This window comes from Schistocerca americana, chromosome 2 (assembly GCF_021461395.2).
Source record: "Schistocerca americana isolate TAMUIC-IGC-003095 chromosome 2, iqSchAmer2.1, whole genome shotgun sequence".
Classification (NCBI taxonomy): domain Eukaryota; kingdom Metazoa; phylum Arthropoda; class Insecta; order Orthoptera; family Acrididae; genus Schistocerca; species Schistocerca americana.
In genome coordinates this window covers 240,532,246-240,551,415 of record NC_060120.1, presented here as the reverse complement: position 1 = coordinate 240,551,415, position 19,170 = coordinate 240,532,246, and positions in this window count along the sequence as shown.

Here is a 19,170-nt window from a genome sequence, read left to right as displayed (position 1 = left end):
TTGCAAATTGCGGTGATCTGCACCGATTATTCAATTGCATAAAAGCAATGAGAATAATTGAAAAAAATTTAAAAGAAAAATAGCCTTATGACCCCTACTTTAAACTCATAAAAATTTCTTTACACTACTATAACTTTAACATAACTACAGATCTGAGCTCACAAGTCAATTATCATGCCTTGTAAATATGAAAAATAACAATTTCTAATTGCTACTAGGCTTCAAAAAAAAAAAAAAAAAAAAATATTCAAATAGCAAGATCTCATAAATACGTGAATAAACTGTCATGGAAAACATTCGGCAATATGATGTTATGATAGCCTGAAGGATCTACATAGCAGTTAGTACATTCTCGACGTTTGGCGCTCACATCGGCCGCGCGTCCGAATTCCGTGGTCGAGAGCTCAAGTGACAAGAACAGGCAGGAGGTCCTGAGCACACCAATAACGGCTTCATTTGAAGTTATTACAGGAGCTCGCCGTTAACATACACGCCAGGGTAAACTCGCGCGCTCTCCTCAGGATTCGAGATAGACGCGAGTCTTAAACAGAGCCTACGTTGACCGGTGACTGCTTCCGCACTCGTAGTTCCGCTCGCCACCAGACCAGGCGCCGGAACGTCAACAGCGTGCGTCCTCGCAGTACACCAAGCGCCGACTGACTACTCGCTATGCCCCGTGCGATGTCTTCCCTCTGTCATTGTCGCTGACCCGACTCTCCGTCGTTGCCCCGGCCGACTCTCCATCACTGCCCCCGCCGTGGCCGTCCTAAATAGAGGGCGCTAGCCAACCAGGACGCTGGAAAGCGCGTATCTTCGGCAGAGAAACTATCCTGCCAAGAGCATTGCAGGAAGTCAGGGCTCAAAAGGGTAATACAGTACTTGAAGGGAGATGAAAATCTAATAGTCATGGGGGACTGGAATGTAGCTGTAGGGCAAGGAGTAGAAGAAAACGTTACAGGAGAATATGGGCTTAGGACAACGAATGAGAAAGGACAAACACTAACTGAGTACTGTTACAAATTTCAGCCAGTAGCAGCGAATTATCTGTTCAAGGATCAGAAGAGGAAGAGATATATTTCGAAAAGACCCGGTGATATGGAAAGATTTCAGCCACAGAGATTCCGAAATCAGAAATTGCGTTGTAAGGCGTGCACAGGAGCACATATAGACTCAGATCACAATGTAGTACTGATGAAGAGAGGGCTGAAGTTCAAGAGATAGGCCAGAAAGAAAGAATACGCAAAGAAGTGAGATACAGACGTACTAAGGGATAACAAGATACGGATGAAGTTCTCTAAGGCTGTTGATACACCAATAAGGAATAGCTCAGTAGGTAGTGGAATTGAAGGGGAAAGGAATGTCTAAAAAAGGCAGTCACAGAAGTTCGAAAGAAAAGCGTAAGTACAAAGAAGGTAACTGCGACGAAACCATGGGAAACGGAACAAATACTTCAGTTGATCCATGAAAGTAGGAAATACAAAAATGTTCAGGGAAATTCAGGAATACAGAAACGCAAGTCGCTGAGGAATGAAAGACATAGGAAGTGCAGGGAAGCCAAGACCAAATGGCTGCATAAAAATGTGAAGAAAGCGAAAAAGTTGTGATTCTCGTAAGGACTGATTCATAACACAGAAAAGTCAAAACAAACTTCGCTGACATTAAAAGTAAGTGTGGTAACATTAAGAGTGCAACGGGAGTTCCTCTGTTCAATGCAGAGCAGAGAGAGAATATGTGGAAACAGTACAATGAAGACCACTGTGAGGGGGAAGACTTGTCTGAAGACGTTATGGAAGAAGAAACAGGACTCGAGTTAGAATAGACAGGGGATCCAGTATTGGAATTCGAATTTAAGAGAGCTTTGGAGGCTCTTCTAAAATAATTGGGGAAAGTGGCAACAAATCGACTATTCACATTGGTGTGTAGAATGTATGAAACTGGTGACGTACCATCTGACTTCCGAAGACTACAAGAGCTGACAAGTGCGAGAACTATCGCACAATCCGTTCAACAGCTCGTGTCTCCAAGTCGCTGACAAGAATAATATACAGAAGAAAAATCAAGATACTTGCACAGGATTTGTCGACCTGGAAAAAAAGTTCGGCTATGTAAAATTGTGCAAGATGTTCTAAATTCTAAGAAAAATAGGGGTAAGCTGTTGGGAGAGACGGGTAACATACAATACGTGCAAAATGTAAGAGAGAATAATAACAGTGGATAACAAAGAACGAAGTGCTCGGATTAAAAAGGGTGTAAGACAGGGATGTAGTCTTTCGCCCCTACTGTTCAATCTGTACATCGAAGAAGCAATGATGGAAATAAAAGAAATGTTGAAGAGTGAGATTAAAATTCAAGATGGAAGGATATCAGCGATACGATTCGCTAATGACATTGCTATCCTCAGTGAAAGTGAAGAAGAATTACATGATCTGATGAATGGAATGAGTAGTCTAATCAGTAGAGTATAGATTGAGAGTAAATTGAAGAAACGTTAAAGTAATGAGAAGTAGCAGAAATGAGAATAGCGAGAAACTTGATATCAGGATTGATGGTCACAAAGTACACTCCTGAGCATTTCTTTTATTTCCGTCATTGCTTCTTCGATGTACAGATTGAACAGTAGGAGGGACAGAACACGTCCCTTTCTTACATCCTTTTTAATCCGAGCACTTCGTTCTTGGTTGTCCACTCTTATTACTCCCTCTTGGTACTTGTAGAAATTGTACATTACCCGTCTCTCCCTATAGCTTACCCTATTTTTCTCAGAATTTCGAAAATCTTGCACCATTTTACACTGTCGAACGCTTTTTCCAGGTCGACAAATCCTATTAACTTGTCTTGATTTTTCCTTAGTCTTCCTTCCATATCAACCGCAACATCACAATTGCCTCTCTGTTGCCTTTACCTTCTCTAAAGTCAAACCGATCGTCGTCTAACACATTCTCACTTTTGTTTTCCATTCTTCTGTATATTATTCTTGTCAGAAACTTGGTTGCATGAGCTGATCAGCTGATTGTGCGATTATTCTCGTGCTTGTCAGCTCTTGCCGTATTTTGAATTGTATGGATGATATTTTTCCGAAAGTCAGATGGTATGTCGTCAGATTCGTAGCTTCTTCACACCAACGTGAACAGTCATTTTGTTGCCACTTCCCCAATTTATTTTAGAAATTCTTATGGAATGTTATGTATCCCTTCTGCCTTATTTGATATTAAATCTTCCAAAGCCCTCTTGAATTCCAATTCTAAAACTGGATCCCCTGTCTCTTCTAAATCATCACCTGTTTCTTCTTCTGTCACATCTTTCCCCTCAAAGAGGTCGCCATGTGTTCTTTCTACCTATCCGCTCTCTCCTCTGTAGTTTGATTTCCGTTGCACTCTTAAAGTTAACTCCGTTGCTTTTAATTTCACCGAAGACTGTTTTGAGTTTCCTATATGATGAGTCCTATATGATGAGTCTGATCATTTCTTTTTCGATTTCTTCCCATTTCGTCTTAGTTTCCCTGCAATTCCTATTTGTTTCATTCCTCGTGGACTTGTATTTCTTATTTTCTCTGAACATTTTTGTACTTCCTTCTTTCATCGATCAACTGAAGTATTTCTTCTGTTATCAATGGTTTCCTCGAAGTTACCACCTTTGTACCAATTTTGAAAAATATGTAAAAATCTGCCAACTGGTTGCATAGGTTTTCTATATACCATGACCAGGTTTCGTCACCTCTAAGGGTGACTTCATCAGAAGGTAGGGTGATTACCTAAAATGAATGTTTTTTTTCTTTATTGTTATTTTCAAACCTGTACAAACAGGCTGGCTGTCAGCAGCATGTTACGCTGCTCTTCAGCCATAGAGTAGATAAATAAACAACAGAAAGAATACACATAAGTGACATAACGCTGGGTAATAAAACAGTAGACACATAAAGACAAACACGGAGCCGTTCACACTCGACGACAATCCACACTATAAACTGTTGACACAATGCACAAACACTGAAGATGGCGATGGCACAGGTGAACGATGGAGTGCGACGGTGAACACTGAACACTAAACACGACGGCACACACGAGACACTGATGGCGATGATCTCCGGCGCGTGAATGTCCACATAGCGTGTGCGAGTCCGGGGACCTGCCAAGAGGGGAGGAAGGGTGAAGGGTGAAGGGGGGCAGATGGGAGAACAAAGATGCCAATGGCTGAGGAGATGGGGGGAGGAGTAGAGGGACAGGGGAGAGGAAGCCCGGGGAAGGAGTGGGGAGAAATGGAGGAGGGAGGGAAGAGGGAGAGAAGGGAGGGAGGGTGCCCAAAGGAGCAAACACAGGATGAGGGAGGGGGGATCAAAGTTGGTAGGAGGGGTAGATGGAGGGGAGGAGGGCATCATCATGGAGAGGGAGCTGGCGGAAGCCACCTTGGGAGAGGTTAAGGAGGGTGGAGAGATGGAGACCGTGTGGGACGTGGGAATACAGGCGTGGCAGTGGGTGGGGGTGGGAGAGGATGGGGAGACAAGTGGGTGAGGAGGATCGAGTTTTCAGGAGGTGTACAGGATCCGTATTCGTTCAAGGAAAAGGAGGAGGTGGGGGAATGGAATGAGGTCGTACAGGATCCGCGTGGGGGAGGGGAGACGGATGCGATAGGCGAGGCGGAGAGCATGGCGTTCAAGGATCTGAAGGGATTTTGAAACACGTATGTAACGCAGCAGCGATGGCGAGGCATTGTAGCATCTGTGACCAGAGAGTATGCGCTTGACCGCGCGAGTGTTGCGAGCGGTTCTCAGTCAGTAGTAGTCTTTGCGAGTTAGTTGTCGCTATGCAGAGTAGCAGTCAGTTCAGTCGTTGAGAGTCTGTAGCTCTGTCTAGTTGAGAGCAGTACTCAGTCTGCAGTCGTCATGCAGAGCAGTCGGTCAGTAGTAGCAGCCCAGTGCGGTTGTGTGATGTAGGCGGTCGGCAACAATGGTCAAGATGAGGAATAAGGTATACTGTTAATTAATATAATCATTAGATAATGAAAAATTTTATTTATTGTAATTATTCTCCAACAAGTCTCTCAATAATAATTTTTTATTTCAAAAGCATTTTCTCAAAAGTTTAATTTTTTTTGAACTAAAGATCTCGTTGCACTTCCCATTTCATTCCACTTCTTTTTGAAGAAAAATTTCACTAGAATTACAAAAAAAAAAAGGAGAATATTATTATTTGCAATGTAGTTCCTCCAAGTGGTGCGCAACAACAAGAGCAGATATGTGACATCCATTTATTCTGAGGTAAGACTTTAATTCTGATTGTTTTTACACAGGGCCAAAGACCGATATTTCGGTTTAATTGAATTTTCTTGTCACTGAATGGACTTTAATTTTTTTTGAAGGATTTAAAATTGAGTCAGATTGCGAATTTCACATTTGTTGCCATTGTCAGTACATTTGATTGTGGGCAGGTTACGCATAGAGCCATGTCCATCAGCATTTCTAATTAGTATCGTTATTTTCTTTTAAAATTTTTGTGGGGAGGTTACACTTGGCTCCCATTTCTATTAAGTATTGCAATATTATCTTATGAAAAAACTACACTGGGGAGGTTACACTTGGCGACACCCAGTCCAGGATCGTATTTCGTTGAGAGTCTTTTGAGCGACAGTCAGATATCTGCTCTTATTTGCTTAGGTATAATTAGGATTTAGCGCAACGCTTTTAATAATATTGTGACTTTCTTTCTACAGGTCAACGGCAATTTGTTGCTTTATTGTATTTGTGTGTTGTTTTTGCATTGTGCTTATTTGTTTTGTGAAAAATTTTGACTATTGTAAAAATGCCGCGAAAGACTGTGAATAGTGTATCGCGAAGTATTGTGAATGAAATTACCGACTTAAACAACGTGACCGATAGTAATTGTGATACGCAACGTAATGATGACAATCCTGCGTTCACTAACAATCAGTGCATTCCAACCACTAATGATGACTTTCACCTTAATGATGAACAAACGAACTCAATTGTCTCGTCTGTTAACTTGACGACAATTGATGACGCAGAATGCTCTATAGTAATGAGCGCTGCCGAGCCTAACACACCCGGTTTGAAAAATTCTCGTGAAAGTGGTCAGTGTACCGAAAATACGACGGACTCGAGTGAGAAACCTTTTTGTAAATCTCAGAATAACAAAATGGTTACAGAAAGCGAGAGAATTCCAGATCCACCACTAAACAGCACAGAGAGTATAAACGCTAATTTTGGCTTTGATCGATTTTTGGCACTAGTGTTGCAACGACTTGACCAAATTTGTGAAAAATTTGATGAGCAGCACAAAGAATTTATAGAACGGAACAAACAATTTTCTGAAAATTTTAAACAGCAGAACGAAAAACACGACAACGTTAATGAACAGAAGAAACAAGTTAGTGAACAGATTACAGCTGTTACCGTTCAATGTCAGGACAATAAAGAACAATTACGTGAGGATACTGAGGATTGTGCTAAAAACAGTAATAAAGAAGTTGGCACTTTTGCACAAGAATTAAGTAGCACACGTGTAGACACAACAGAATCACATAAAGACGAGATTATTGCAGTCACCGAACAATGTTCGGCAAACGCAACATTGATACACGAAATTAATGCAGTCACCGAACAATGCCGTAAAAACGCAGTACAGATTCGCGACGAGGTTAATTTAGAGTCAGTGGAAGTTTCACACACTCCGAATACGGAAGTTGACGAGAAATTTGCACGACAGATCAACCAAATTGACGAAAGTGTTACAGTAACAGAGTTGAAAACTATTCCAGTCACCAATACGTCACAGAATCCGCCAGTTTGCGAACATTTGTCAGACTTACGCAGCGTGTATAATGTGAGCAATTTACAGCAACTACGCGACTTAAAATCCGAAAAGCCACGCGAATTAAAATCTGAAAAGCTACGCAACTTGAAAACCGAAATGACAGAGACGAACAGACTTTCACACAAACCTGAACGTGTTATCAAACTGAGTGACGAGAACGTAGATTTCGAGCAATTTGCATTTGTAAGAAAATGTAAGGAATTTAATAATGGCAGAACACAGGTACACGCTTTGAGGTGTATACGACAATTTGTTTTTATGCTTTCACCGCTATTATCTGTAATGGAGAAACTAGCTTTGAACCTGAAGCGACAAATTGCTATTGTATTTTCATCAGCATTGCCTGTAATGAGGAAACTAGAATTAACATGGATACAACTATTTGCTTTTGAATTTTTACCGCTATTGCGTGCAACGCAAAAGCTAAAATTTATTTGCAGTGCGTAATCGACCTCAGGGGATTCATTACGCTTTAATGAATATGTGCCGTAGCGAGCATAGGGCCCCGAGCTGTAGTAGTGCTGTTTCATCTTTAGTTTTCTGCACTGCTGCCTTCTCTTCTACTATCCTTTATATCTATCAAAACTGCTCTTTAACTATTGCTCTTTGTAGAATTAAGAAACGTATGTAATGAAAACCGGATATGACAAATATTTTACCGAATGTGAGAATTTTGAGTAGGCACTCCCGTAATGACAACTACCGCCGTAATTTTAATTACAGATAAAATCGTAATCATCAGTATGTGTAAAAGTAAAATTAACAGCAAACGCATTTTTTGGTAACAATAGATGTTTTTCACCACAATAGCATGAAAGTCAACCGCTTAGCATACGTAACCAACAATGCAGTCTACAAGGTCAACCAAACTTTAATGTTTCGCCGCGTGCACGTATAGTCCCAGCTCCAACAAATAGTAACGCATGGCAGCAAAGAAATAACTATGTACACACAACACACTATTTCAACTCGTATCGCAATACGCCGTATAGAAATTACTATCAGGACAGACGTAAAAAAAAATGATGAGCACAATTTTCAGCGTACATTTTAATAACAGTCGATCTTATGAGCAGCAACAACATCAGCAACAACAAATAATCATGAATGAAACAGACAATAGGTGTCATCCATAGCGTAACACGTCAGTAAGAAATAACAGAACAGTTCGTATAGTGGATATGCCACAACATTCTCCCGTAAATAATAACACGTACGATAGATTTTAACCAGATACAGCACAGATTGCATATTACAGTAACGCAAACATTACTTTTGACACGCAGAATTTTGTTCACGAAAATGTTATTAATTTTGACGCCATCCGACACACGTTTGCATTAGAGACAGAATTACGACGCATGTAGACGACATTCTTATCGCAGAAGCTAACTGATCTGAACACAATATGATTCTTGAACAACTGTTACAAACCTTTCATGCACAAGGACTTACAGTTAATCTTAGTAAATCGCACTTTGGCAAAACTTCTATAAAATTTCTTGGACACGTAATTTCAGCAGAAGGCATTGCACCTGATCCGGAAAAACTTCAAGCTCTACGTGACATTACTGTTCCTACAACAAAAAAGCAATTACGCAGTTTTTTGGGCTTAATTAACTTTTTTCGTAAATTTATTCATCATTCTGCTTTAGACACGCCTAGACTATGCCAATTAACAGGTAAAAACAGTATTTGGTCTTGGGATAAGCAAGCACACTCTGAATTCATGAACCTGAAACATGCTTTGTTGAATGCACCACTTTTATCGCATCCAGATCTTACTAGAAATTTTTCCATTGCTACCGACAGTTCCAACACCGCTTTAGGCGTACACATTTTCCAGGAAATAGAAGAAGATGGTTCTACAGTAATTAAAAACATCGCATTTGCAAGTCGCATTTTGTCACCTGCTGAACGAAATTATTCCGTCACAGAACTTGAAACATTATGTGTTGTATGGGCTTTCACGAGATTTAGGCACTTTCTTTACGGCCGACATACCACCGTCTACACAGACCATAGAGCGATACAATTTTTACTTTCAGCTAAATTCACTCACGACAGGTTAAGCAGATGGAAACTATATTTACAGGAATTTAATTTTACAATAATTCACATTCCCGGTACGCAAAATGTTATAGCAGACGCACTATCGCGTTCTCTCGGCAACAATCAGCAAGACATCGCAACCAACTTCTGCAAAGCAAATTTCAGTGTCATGTACATTCAGCAGGTTGCATTTGAAAATTTTATTTCATCGTCATTACAGGACATAGCACAAGAACAAAATAAGGACAATGTGTGGAAAGAAATTAAACACCTTTGGCAAGATAGGAAAAATGTTACGATTAGGAACCACTACACTGTACGCAATGACATTCTGTTTCGCCGCTCTCATCCTGACAGCAACATTTGGTTATTATGCATTCCTGACGAACTGGTTAACAAACTAATTTGGTACACTCATTTAAGTTACGCACATTACGGAGCACGAAAATGTTTTCTTATACTGAGACAGAACTGTTATTTTACCAACATGGAAAAACGTATACGACGAGTTTTAGCGTCTTGTAAAATTTGCCAGAAAGCTAAATCAGACACCACTTCACATATTCCTCCTTTATATCCCATTATACCTGTGAAATTAAGACACATGGCCGCAGTAGATATTTTTGGTCCGATTCCGAGAACTAACAGAGGTTTTTGCTACATTTTTGTCGCTGTTGAGCTCACTTCAAAATTTGTTACTTTCACTCCGTTACGCAAAGCTACTGCTAAAACTGTTTCGAAAGCATTTGTAAAACATTTTCTATCTCATGTAGGGCATGTAATGAAAGTAATTTCTGATAATGGATCTCAATTTCGTAGTAGTGTATGGACACGCATGTTACGAGCTAGAAACATTTCTCCGATCTATATATCCAAGTACCACGCTTCTTCGAACCCTTGTGAAAGATTAATGAAGGAAATTGGTAAGCTGTGCAGAATATACTGCCACAAAAGACATATTGATTGGGATACACACATACTCTCATTCCAAGATGTAATTAATTCCATTCCAAATGAATCCACTTTGCTATCTCCGACTGTTATACTGAAAAACGTTGAACCACCGAACAAAATTAAAGAATTAATAGAATTCCCCAAAAATCGTCGCCTACGACACCACGAAACAATTGACATTGCGCTGAACAACATCAAACGTGCCGCAGAGCGCCGGAGAAGACAGCAAAAACAGGTTTGTACACGCCGCGACTTTCACGTTGGACAGAAGATATTAGTACGTACACACTATTTATCCAGCAAATTAAAAGGTAAGTGCAGTAAATTTGAACTTCTATACGCAGGTCCGTATCGGATTCGCAATATCCCTCACCCCAATGTTGTACACGTCGAAACTTTGAGAACCAGAAAATCGAAAGGCAATCACCATATCTCAAACATTAAACCGTTTATTGAGTGAAACCACTGTATGATTCAACACACTATGATGCCATTTACTAATGCAATTAATTCACCTGACTAATTATTGATGATTATCGTATTTTTTTTCTTGGCAAGTGCCCGGCAAGGTAAGGTTAGCAGGTCGCTCTTCTTGTCGTTACACATCAGACCGTGCATATTTTCCAGATGAATTTACACATTTACGACTATTTCTGCAATTATATTTATGTGACTACTTATTGATGATTATCGTATTTTTTTTCTTGGCAAGTGCCCGGCAAGGTAAGGTTAGCAGGTCGCTTTTCTTGTCGTTACACATCAGACCGTGCACATTTTCCATTTTTTTGTGTATATGACTGTACTCCAGTTTTGTTTGTATGCACTATGAAATAGTTAAGATATAACACACACCAGTCGACTTTGACATTTTTTTTTTGCCTTATGACATCTCAACATCGTGACTGTTTCACATTTTTTTGCTACTGCATTGTATTATTCTGTGTACATTTTTTCGCATCCGAACACTGTCAATGTCTTGGACATATTACGTTTTCTGTCATGTTATGCTGTATGGTTAATTGTGTCACCATAAACCAGTCATTATTTAGTGGGTATAGGATTTAAATGCAAGACATTAATCTTTGTTCATCAATTTCAGAAAGGAATGATGATTCTAAGAAATAAATTTAACATAAATGGGAATTTCACCTACGGAATAAACGAAAGGAGATGCAATAACTTTATGAGGAAGAGTAAAGGGATCAGGATTAACAAGCATTAACAAGACTATACTATACTCATCACAGAATAGCAGTCTTAACTAATTTTTTCTTTCAGAATACAAGGTGATTGATGCAGGCTGTCAGACTGAACTACACATCTTAGTTTTAGTGATGAAATATGCTAGTGATAAGGAATAGTTGTGTAATAAGTAATGAAGTGATTTTTTTGCAGATGATAATGAATACTGATGAATAATGATGAAGGATATGATGTTATGAATAATGAAGTTTTTCTTTACAGGTGATGATAATGGTGAAGTTATGATGATATGGATAATGAAGTTTTTTTCTTTATGCCACGTAGTTATTTAAGTATTTGTTGCGGTTTGCTTTGACGGCAGGTGTTACATTGCATAGTAGGATGACGGAAAGTTTTGGAAAGGACAGCTATGGAACACATTTTATACACATTTCACTACTTGTTAATTCGAAGTTCACTACTTTTCAGCATAGTGTGCGTTTCTTCTTTCAGGTCAATAATCCGTTTTTGTATTTTTTCCAGGAGAAGTTTTTCATGACACTTACTAAACCTGTTACTTATTATACCTGTTCTAGTACTTGCATTTTTATATTTTTTACCCATTTGTGTTTATCATTTATAAATGTGATCACATGTACTGCCTTGTTACATAATCTTGCTACAGCTGACTCATGACGAATGACGTTACCTATCCTCATTTGCAGCAATACGTCAAAAGCAAAAAGTATTATGCCTCAGCAATTAATTATCGATCCCAACGCCATGCATTGCTACCAAAAAAATGTATTACCAGTCCCACATAATGTCACTAGTTTATGATAATTCTGAATAATACTGATCAACTCTGAATAGCATGTCACTCGAGTAATGACCTCTTAATGAGACTATATTCAAAATAATGCTTTGTCACTAGCTAATAACTGCCACTGTTTATTGTAATGCCTGTGATTACTAATGATTTGACTGTAATTAACTGATTTTTAATAATGACTTTGTAATGATCTGAATAATACTGAATGATGAACTATGTTTTATTCTATTCAATACTTGATGGCCACTGAGTGCCAATAATTAATGTCAATCAACGAAATTGTTATTAATTATGCCATTAATTAACTCTTGTTTTCAATGTTCATACTTTGTAATTGGAAATAAATGTGACTGTTTCATAATGCTTTGTAATTAGGAAAAGACTAATGATTCTTAATAGATTGGAATGACACACAATTAATTAACTATGGTACTGTTTAATAATGCTTTGTAATTAATTAAGGCTACAAATGATTAATTAATTAACTGTAATTAGACAAATGATTAATTAACGACAAATGATTAATTAACTGTAATTATACAAATGATTAATTAACTGTAATTAGACAAATGATTAATTAATGACAAATGATTAATTAACTGTAATTAGGAGAAGGTTAATGATTCTTAATTATACTCTGTAACTGAAAAGAATGCGATTATTTCATAATATTTTGTAACCAGGAAAAGAAGGCTACTGATTCTATGTAAAACAATTAATGAACATTTTTCTGTAATACTACATACTTGGTACAGAAATGTTCAATAACTGGGCTATGAATGCCACGAACTATCAATGAAGACTGTAATTGTCAATATTATGTGACTTGATGTCCTTCACCTCATAAGCTGACTACCCTGAATTACTGCAATGTCCATTTGTCCTGTTTATCCCAGTGATCATGGAGCACTATATTTGGTTTTGCACTAATTCTACGTTGGTGTGCCTTGTAAGAGTGTGGTGTTGACACGACATGCTGTCCACCACCATGAGCGATGAAGACATTATTATGGTCCCACTGTTTGGTGTACCTAATGTACTGCCAAAATGAAAACATGGAACATTACTACGACAGTTCAGTGTCTTGGCTACACTGATAAATTCTGATGGGAAAAGAACTTCAAGTTGTGTCACTTGGTGTTGTACTACTGTGGAAAGATATGGACTTTCAGAGCAGCTGTGTGCAATCTAAAGTGCTACAACCATGATGCAATCCTTCCCTTTCCTATCCTGATTCTTGTCACATAAAGAAAAAATTTTTTTGGTAACATCATTTATGTTCATAGGTTATACATTTTTCGATTCGCTAAACTCCAGTGTGAGTACACTTATGTCACTGGTCGACATGATGTTTGCCATTATGTTTATTTGTTGTGAAAATACTAAAGACATTTTTCAGTGCATGTGCACTTTGGACATGAAATTTTTTTTGCCATTATGTTTATTTGTTCTGAATATGCTAAAGAATTTTTTCAGTGCCTGTGCACTTTGTTATCTGTCAAATAATTTGTATATACTTTTCTGATTTGCTACTATGTTTTGTACTCACATTTTGTCTTTGTCTGATATATTTTGTACTTAGTGCGTGTGCACAACATTTACTTTATGTACTACATCTAATTATTCTTGCCAGTCTGTTTATTTGTTCTGCATATGCTAAAGAATTTTTCAGTGCCTGTGCACTTTATCTGTCAAAAAGTTTGTATATACTTTTCTGATTTGCTACTATGTTTTGTACTCACATTTTGTCTTTGTCTGATATATTTTGTACTTAGTGCGTGTGCACAACATTTACTTTATGTACTACATCTAATTATTCTTGCCAGTCTGTTTATTTGTTCTGCGTATGCTAAAGAATTTTTTCAGTGCCTGTGCACTTTATCTGTCAAAAAGTTTGTATATACTTTTTCTGATTTGCTACTATGTTTAGTATTCACATTTTGTCCTTGTCTGATATATTTTGTACTTAGTGCGTGTGCACAACATTTAAATATTCTGTAAGTTGTAGGATTTTGTTAATTAAAGAAAAATTTTGCCGCGCTTGGCAAGTCCAAATGACTCACCATCGCTGCCAAATTTTTGCCCCCCGAGTGGAGGGTTATGAAACACGTATGTAACGCAGCAGCGATGGCGAGGCATTGTAGCATCTGTGACCAGAGAGTATGCGCTTGACCGCGCGAGTGTTGCGAGCGGTTCTCAGTCAGTAGTAGTCTTTGCGAGTTAGTTGTCGCTATGCAGAGTAGCAGTCAGTTCAGTCGTTGAGAGTCTGTAGCTCTGTCTAGTTGAGAGCAGTACTCAGTCTGTAGTCGTCATGCAGAGCGGTCGGTCAGTAGTAGCAGCCCAGTGCGGTTGTGTGATGTAGGCGGTCGGCAACAATGGTCAAGATGAGGAATAAGGTATACTGTTAATTAATATAATCATTAGATAATGAAAAATTTTATTTATTGTAATTATTCTCCAACAAGTCTCTCAATAATAATTTTTTATTTCAAAAGCATTTTCTCAAAAGTTTAATTTTTTTTGAACTAAAGATCTCGTTGCACTTCCCATTTCATTCCACTTCTTTTTGAAGAAAAATTTCACTAGAATTACAAAAAAAAAAAGGAGAATATTATTATTTGCAATGTAGTTCCTCCAAGTGGTGCGCAACAACAAGAGCAGATATGTGACATCCATTTATTCTGAGGTAAGACTTTAATTCTGATTGTTTTTACACAGGGCCAAAGACCGATATTTCGGTTTAATTGAATTTTCTTGTCACTGAATGGACTTTAATTTTTTTTGAAGGATTTAAAATTGAGTCAGATTGCGAATTTCACATTTGTTGCCATTGTCAGTACATTTGATTGTGGGCAGGTTACGCATAGAGCCATGTCCATCAGCATTTCTAATTAGTATCGTTATTTTCTTTTAAAATTTTTGTGGGGAGGTTACACTTGGCTCCCATTTCTATTAAGTATTGCAATATTATCTTATGAAAAAACTACACTGGGGAGGTTACAATTTGTAAAAGGTAGGGGGGGGCGGAGATCCAGGCAGGATGGGCGTAACAGAGGATAGGGTGGATGAGGGAGTTATAGGTGTGCAGTATGGTGGAGGGGTCTAGACCCCACGTACGGCTGGAAAGGAGCTTGAGGAGACAGAGTCGGGAGCGCCTTGGCTTGGATTGTCTGGAGATGGTGTGGGTCCAGGAGAGGCAACGGTCGAGGGTGACACCAAGGTACTTAAGGGTGGGGGTCAGGGCGATAGGACGGCCATAGATGGTGAGATAGAAATCGAGGAGGCGGAAGGAAGGGGTGGTTTTGCCTACAATGATCACCTGGGTTTTGGATGAATATGTCAGGTTAAATATCTTATCTAATAAAAGTTTACATTAATGTAAATGAGTGTAAAACAAGTAGTACTTACATGAAGAACATATCGTCAAAGATGTACAGTGATTTAAGAGCTGAGTTTCTCAAGTCATACATTAAAATATAAGACATAATGTTCTTCAATAGGTCAAACATTAAAACATAAGTAACACTGGTGTGGTGTGAGGAGACTGACTGTGTGGCAACTAGTCACGCTGCCAAGTAAACGCAATGTAGGGCACGCCACAAGCGGGCCACTAATAACGTGAGCAAAACAATTTTGTATATTACACATTTTATTGGTACCGATGTTTTTATTTTCAACTTCTGTGATTGCCCTTTCTAGAGATGTCCATTTCTATTCAACTGTACTTCTTACTGAGTTATTCCGTATTGCTGTTTCTATAGCTTTACAGAACTTCAAGCGTATCTCGTCATTTCTTAGTAGTTCCGTATCCCACGTCTTTGCGTATTGATTCTTCCTCTCTAATTTCTTGAACTTCAGGCCACTCTTCATTACTACAACACCACTTACTCTGTGTTAATGAAACACATTGTATAATTGTGGTTCTGTATTGATGAAACAAACTTTCTGGTCTTGGAGAAGGGAAGATCTATCGTTTTTATATAGGGAATGTTGGTCTGTAATCGACTGAGTGGAAAGTGACACAAATCTGCTTGTGGACTGTGATAAAATCTATTCTTTTCCATACTGTGCAACAAACTGAGTTATTGTGTATATACCGGCAAGCATTGTTGGCCAGGCGAATCCGATCGACATAAAGCTTACAACTTTAGGGATGGGACAGGAAAGTCTGTATTGTCGTGACCAACCTTCAGTTAAAGGGCTATAAGACTGCAGTATGTGTTCACAAGTTGAAGTGCACCATCTATCAGTTCTAGAGAAATGTTGTAGCCTCTTATGGAATTATCAAATATGATTTCGTGCAACGATGAAGTTCCTACATGGAAGCTGGGGGATATCCACTCTGAACAAGTGTCGTGATAGTAGTACTTTGTCCAAGTTACCAGAAAAATAATTATCTCCAAAGTGTGCCTACTTCGATTTTTGTCATCTTCATCAGTGCAACGGTCACTTTCAGTTTTTTTTCTTTTCGCTTGTACCATTCACCCCAGCCTTTCCGGACGATGATTCTCTGTCCGAAATTGATTCATGGTCTCGAAATTTTTCACCATCATCTTCCATAGCATTCTTTGTGTTACAGACAATGCATGGACAAAACTAAAAATATTCCACAAACCTCGTAGTGCCCTCTTTTCATGCACTTACTCTGCTAACTTACATCACAGGCAGCAGCATAATTGTATAGGTGGATTCTATTCACTAAAAGCACCAGGAGTAAATACCCATATTGGGTGTTGCTACGAGAACTGTGTTCCAGGCAAGTGGCGGAAACAAAGTAACATATCGGAAATAGCTGTTGACGGCGCTGTCAGCTTTGTGCCTGTTCCAATTACTTTTTAATTTGTATTTTAATTCATTTTTGACAGTTATCGATTTGTCGTTTGGAAATATGCGTCGGACACAGCATGCCTGTAGGCAAACTGTGATAACAGACAAAAATACAGATACGTGACAAAAATTGTATAATTTTGCATCACCCAATCAAGCAGTGAAACCTTTTAGCTCGGCAGATTTGCGAAGGACTTCCCCCATAAATTGCACTTCTACACTATCGTTCCGAGTCACCCTACTACAAGAAGTGTGGGATACACAGCGGATCCGAAACTACATTCCTACTTGCCGAAAGACGCGTAGAAGATACCGTAGAACAATAACTCTCGGTATGAGAGGACGATCAGTTTAGCTTTAGAAGAGGTAGAGGCACCGGAGAAGTAATCTTGACATTCCCCTTGATAATGGAACCAATACACGGGAAAAAACAAGACACGTTTATAGGAATTGTTCACCTAGAAAAAGCATTCGACAGTGTACGATGGTGCAAGGTGTTCTGAATTCCCAGAAAATTGGTGTAAGAGATAGAGAAAGCCGGTTAATATACAATTTGCATAAGAAACAAGAAGAAGCAATATGAATGCGAGACAAGAATGCAGTGCTCTGATTACAAGAGGGTATAGGACCAAGATGCAATGTTTACCCCCGACTGTTTAATCAGTACATCGAAAAAGCAATGAGGAAACTAAAAGATAGCTTCATTTCCGGGGTGAAAATTCATAGTAAACGAATATCAGTCATTAAAGTCACTGATAACATGGTAGACGTAACTGTTTCCACCAACCCCACATCTCGATCGCATCAATTTGGCTCTTTTCACTTGCTTCCACGGTCCAGGTCTCGCGCCGTACGAGAACAAAGGACACCGCATTTTCGTTGCTTTGAACATTGCCCGGTTCCGCCAGGAACAAACCACTGCGTCAAGCCCAAGGACGATTTATCGTTTTATAATCATAGATCATAGATATACACAATCATTCGCTAACTCCAGCCACTTCATGTAACCTGTGAGTTGGATTTGATCTAAAACTTGACAAAAATTTATTTCCCGTCGCCTAACTGTCACAATAGGTTAGGTCTGTTTTTAAAGCACAAATTCATTTCAGGTTTTTTTCACCAGAGCATATTTCAGCACATCTTTTCAGTCACAAGCGGGTCATTCCTTGTATTACATTGTGGAAAACTAGAATGAAGGCTTTCATGACCGGATGACATTGCTGCTGGTAAATCTTACAGGGTATAACGTCGTGATCCACGAAGCTCTTCTGTTCCTAACGTTTCGTCCAGATCTGTGCTGGACATCTTCAGAGGGGTTGCTCCTCCGTTGAGTCTTGCTGACTGACGGGTCGGACGTCTGAGAGCGACATATGCACTGCAGAAGAAGGGGTGTGGCCGTATTAACACATGATAAGTAGACGTGATCTTGACAAAGGCAAAACTCAACTAACGATTGTCGCCAAAGATAAAAAATTCTTTAGCAATTCTGCAGAGCTACTGTCCATATGTCGTTAAGTTTCATGGCCTCTTCTTTCCTATTAAAATTATCCCTATGTTTATATATTTCAGTGGCTTCTCTGCTAGTCGTGAATAATAGTTCCTCGTCGTAGATAAAATTTTTGTTTTGGAAAACTTCACTTCGCGACTTCCTGACTGAAGAGCTGCTTTGCTGCAGCCGATATGTCTATTTTCCCTAATAGGCAAAGACTCATGCGCTCCTTCAGCACTGTACTCACACTTCTCTTAGTTGTTCCAATATAAACTTTACTACACATGCACGGAATTTCATACACGCCACATGAAGCCAGAGGAGGGCGTTTATCCTTTACAGCTAATTGCTGTAAAAACCAGTCTCATTCCACGCTTCTGTAAAATCTTTTCGATTTGATTTGTTACTTTTTCAGTAAAGGAAGAGAAACTGTATTCGTTGCTTTTCATACTTATCCTTCGGCTTGCCGCTGTTAGGTTGTATAATTCTGTTTACTTCTTTCCCCAAGTACTCACTTTTTTCTCGAGAGCCTGTTTTAGATGTTTCATTTCGTCGTCCATGTATTTCATCGTACAAATCCTTTTTGCTCTATCGGCAAGACTTTTAATGGCACCTTTCTTTTGTTGTGAATGGTGACTAGAGTTCTTATGTAAATATCTTTCCGTGTTCGTACTTTTCGAAAAACGTTATGTTCCAAACTTCCATTGGCCTGTCTCAAAACTAACATCCAAGAAAGGTATTTTGTTGTCATTTCCTATTTCCGTTGTGAACTGGATTTTTGGGTTTGTGTTATTTAGAAAACCAAAGAATTCATCCACGCGGCAAGATCACAAATGTGTCGTGAACAAACCGATGCCAGCGAAACGGTTTCTTATTTACTTTATCTAAAGTTGCCTGTTCCAATTTCTCCAAATAGAAATTAGCTATCCAGGACCTAATGGATTACCCATTGCTCTACCATCAAGTTGTTCATAAAATTCATCATCCCATTGGAAATGACTTGAAGT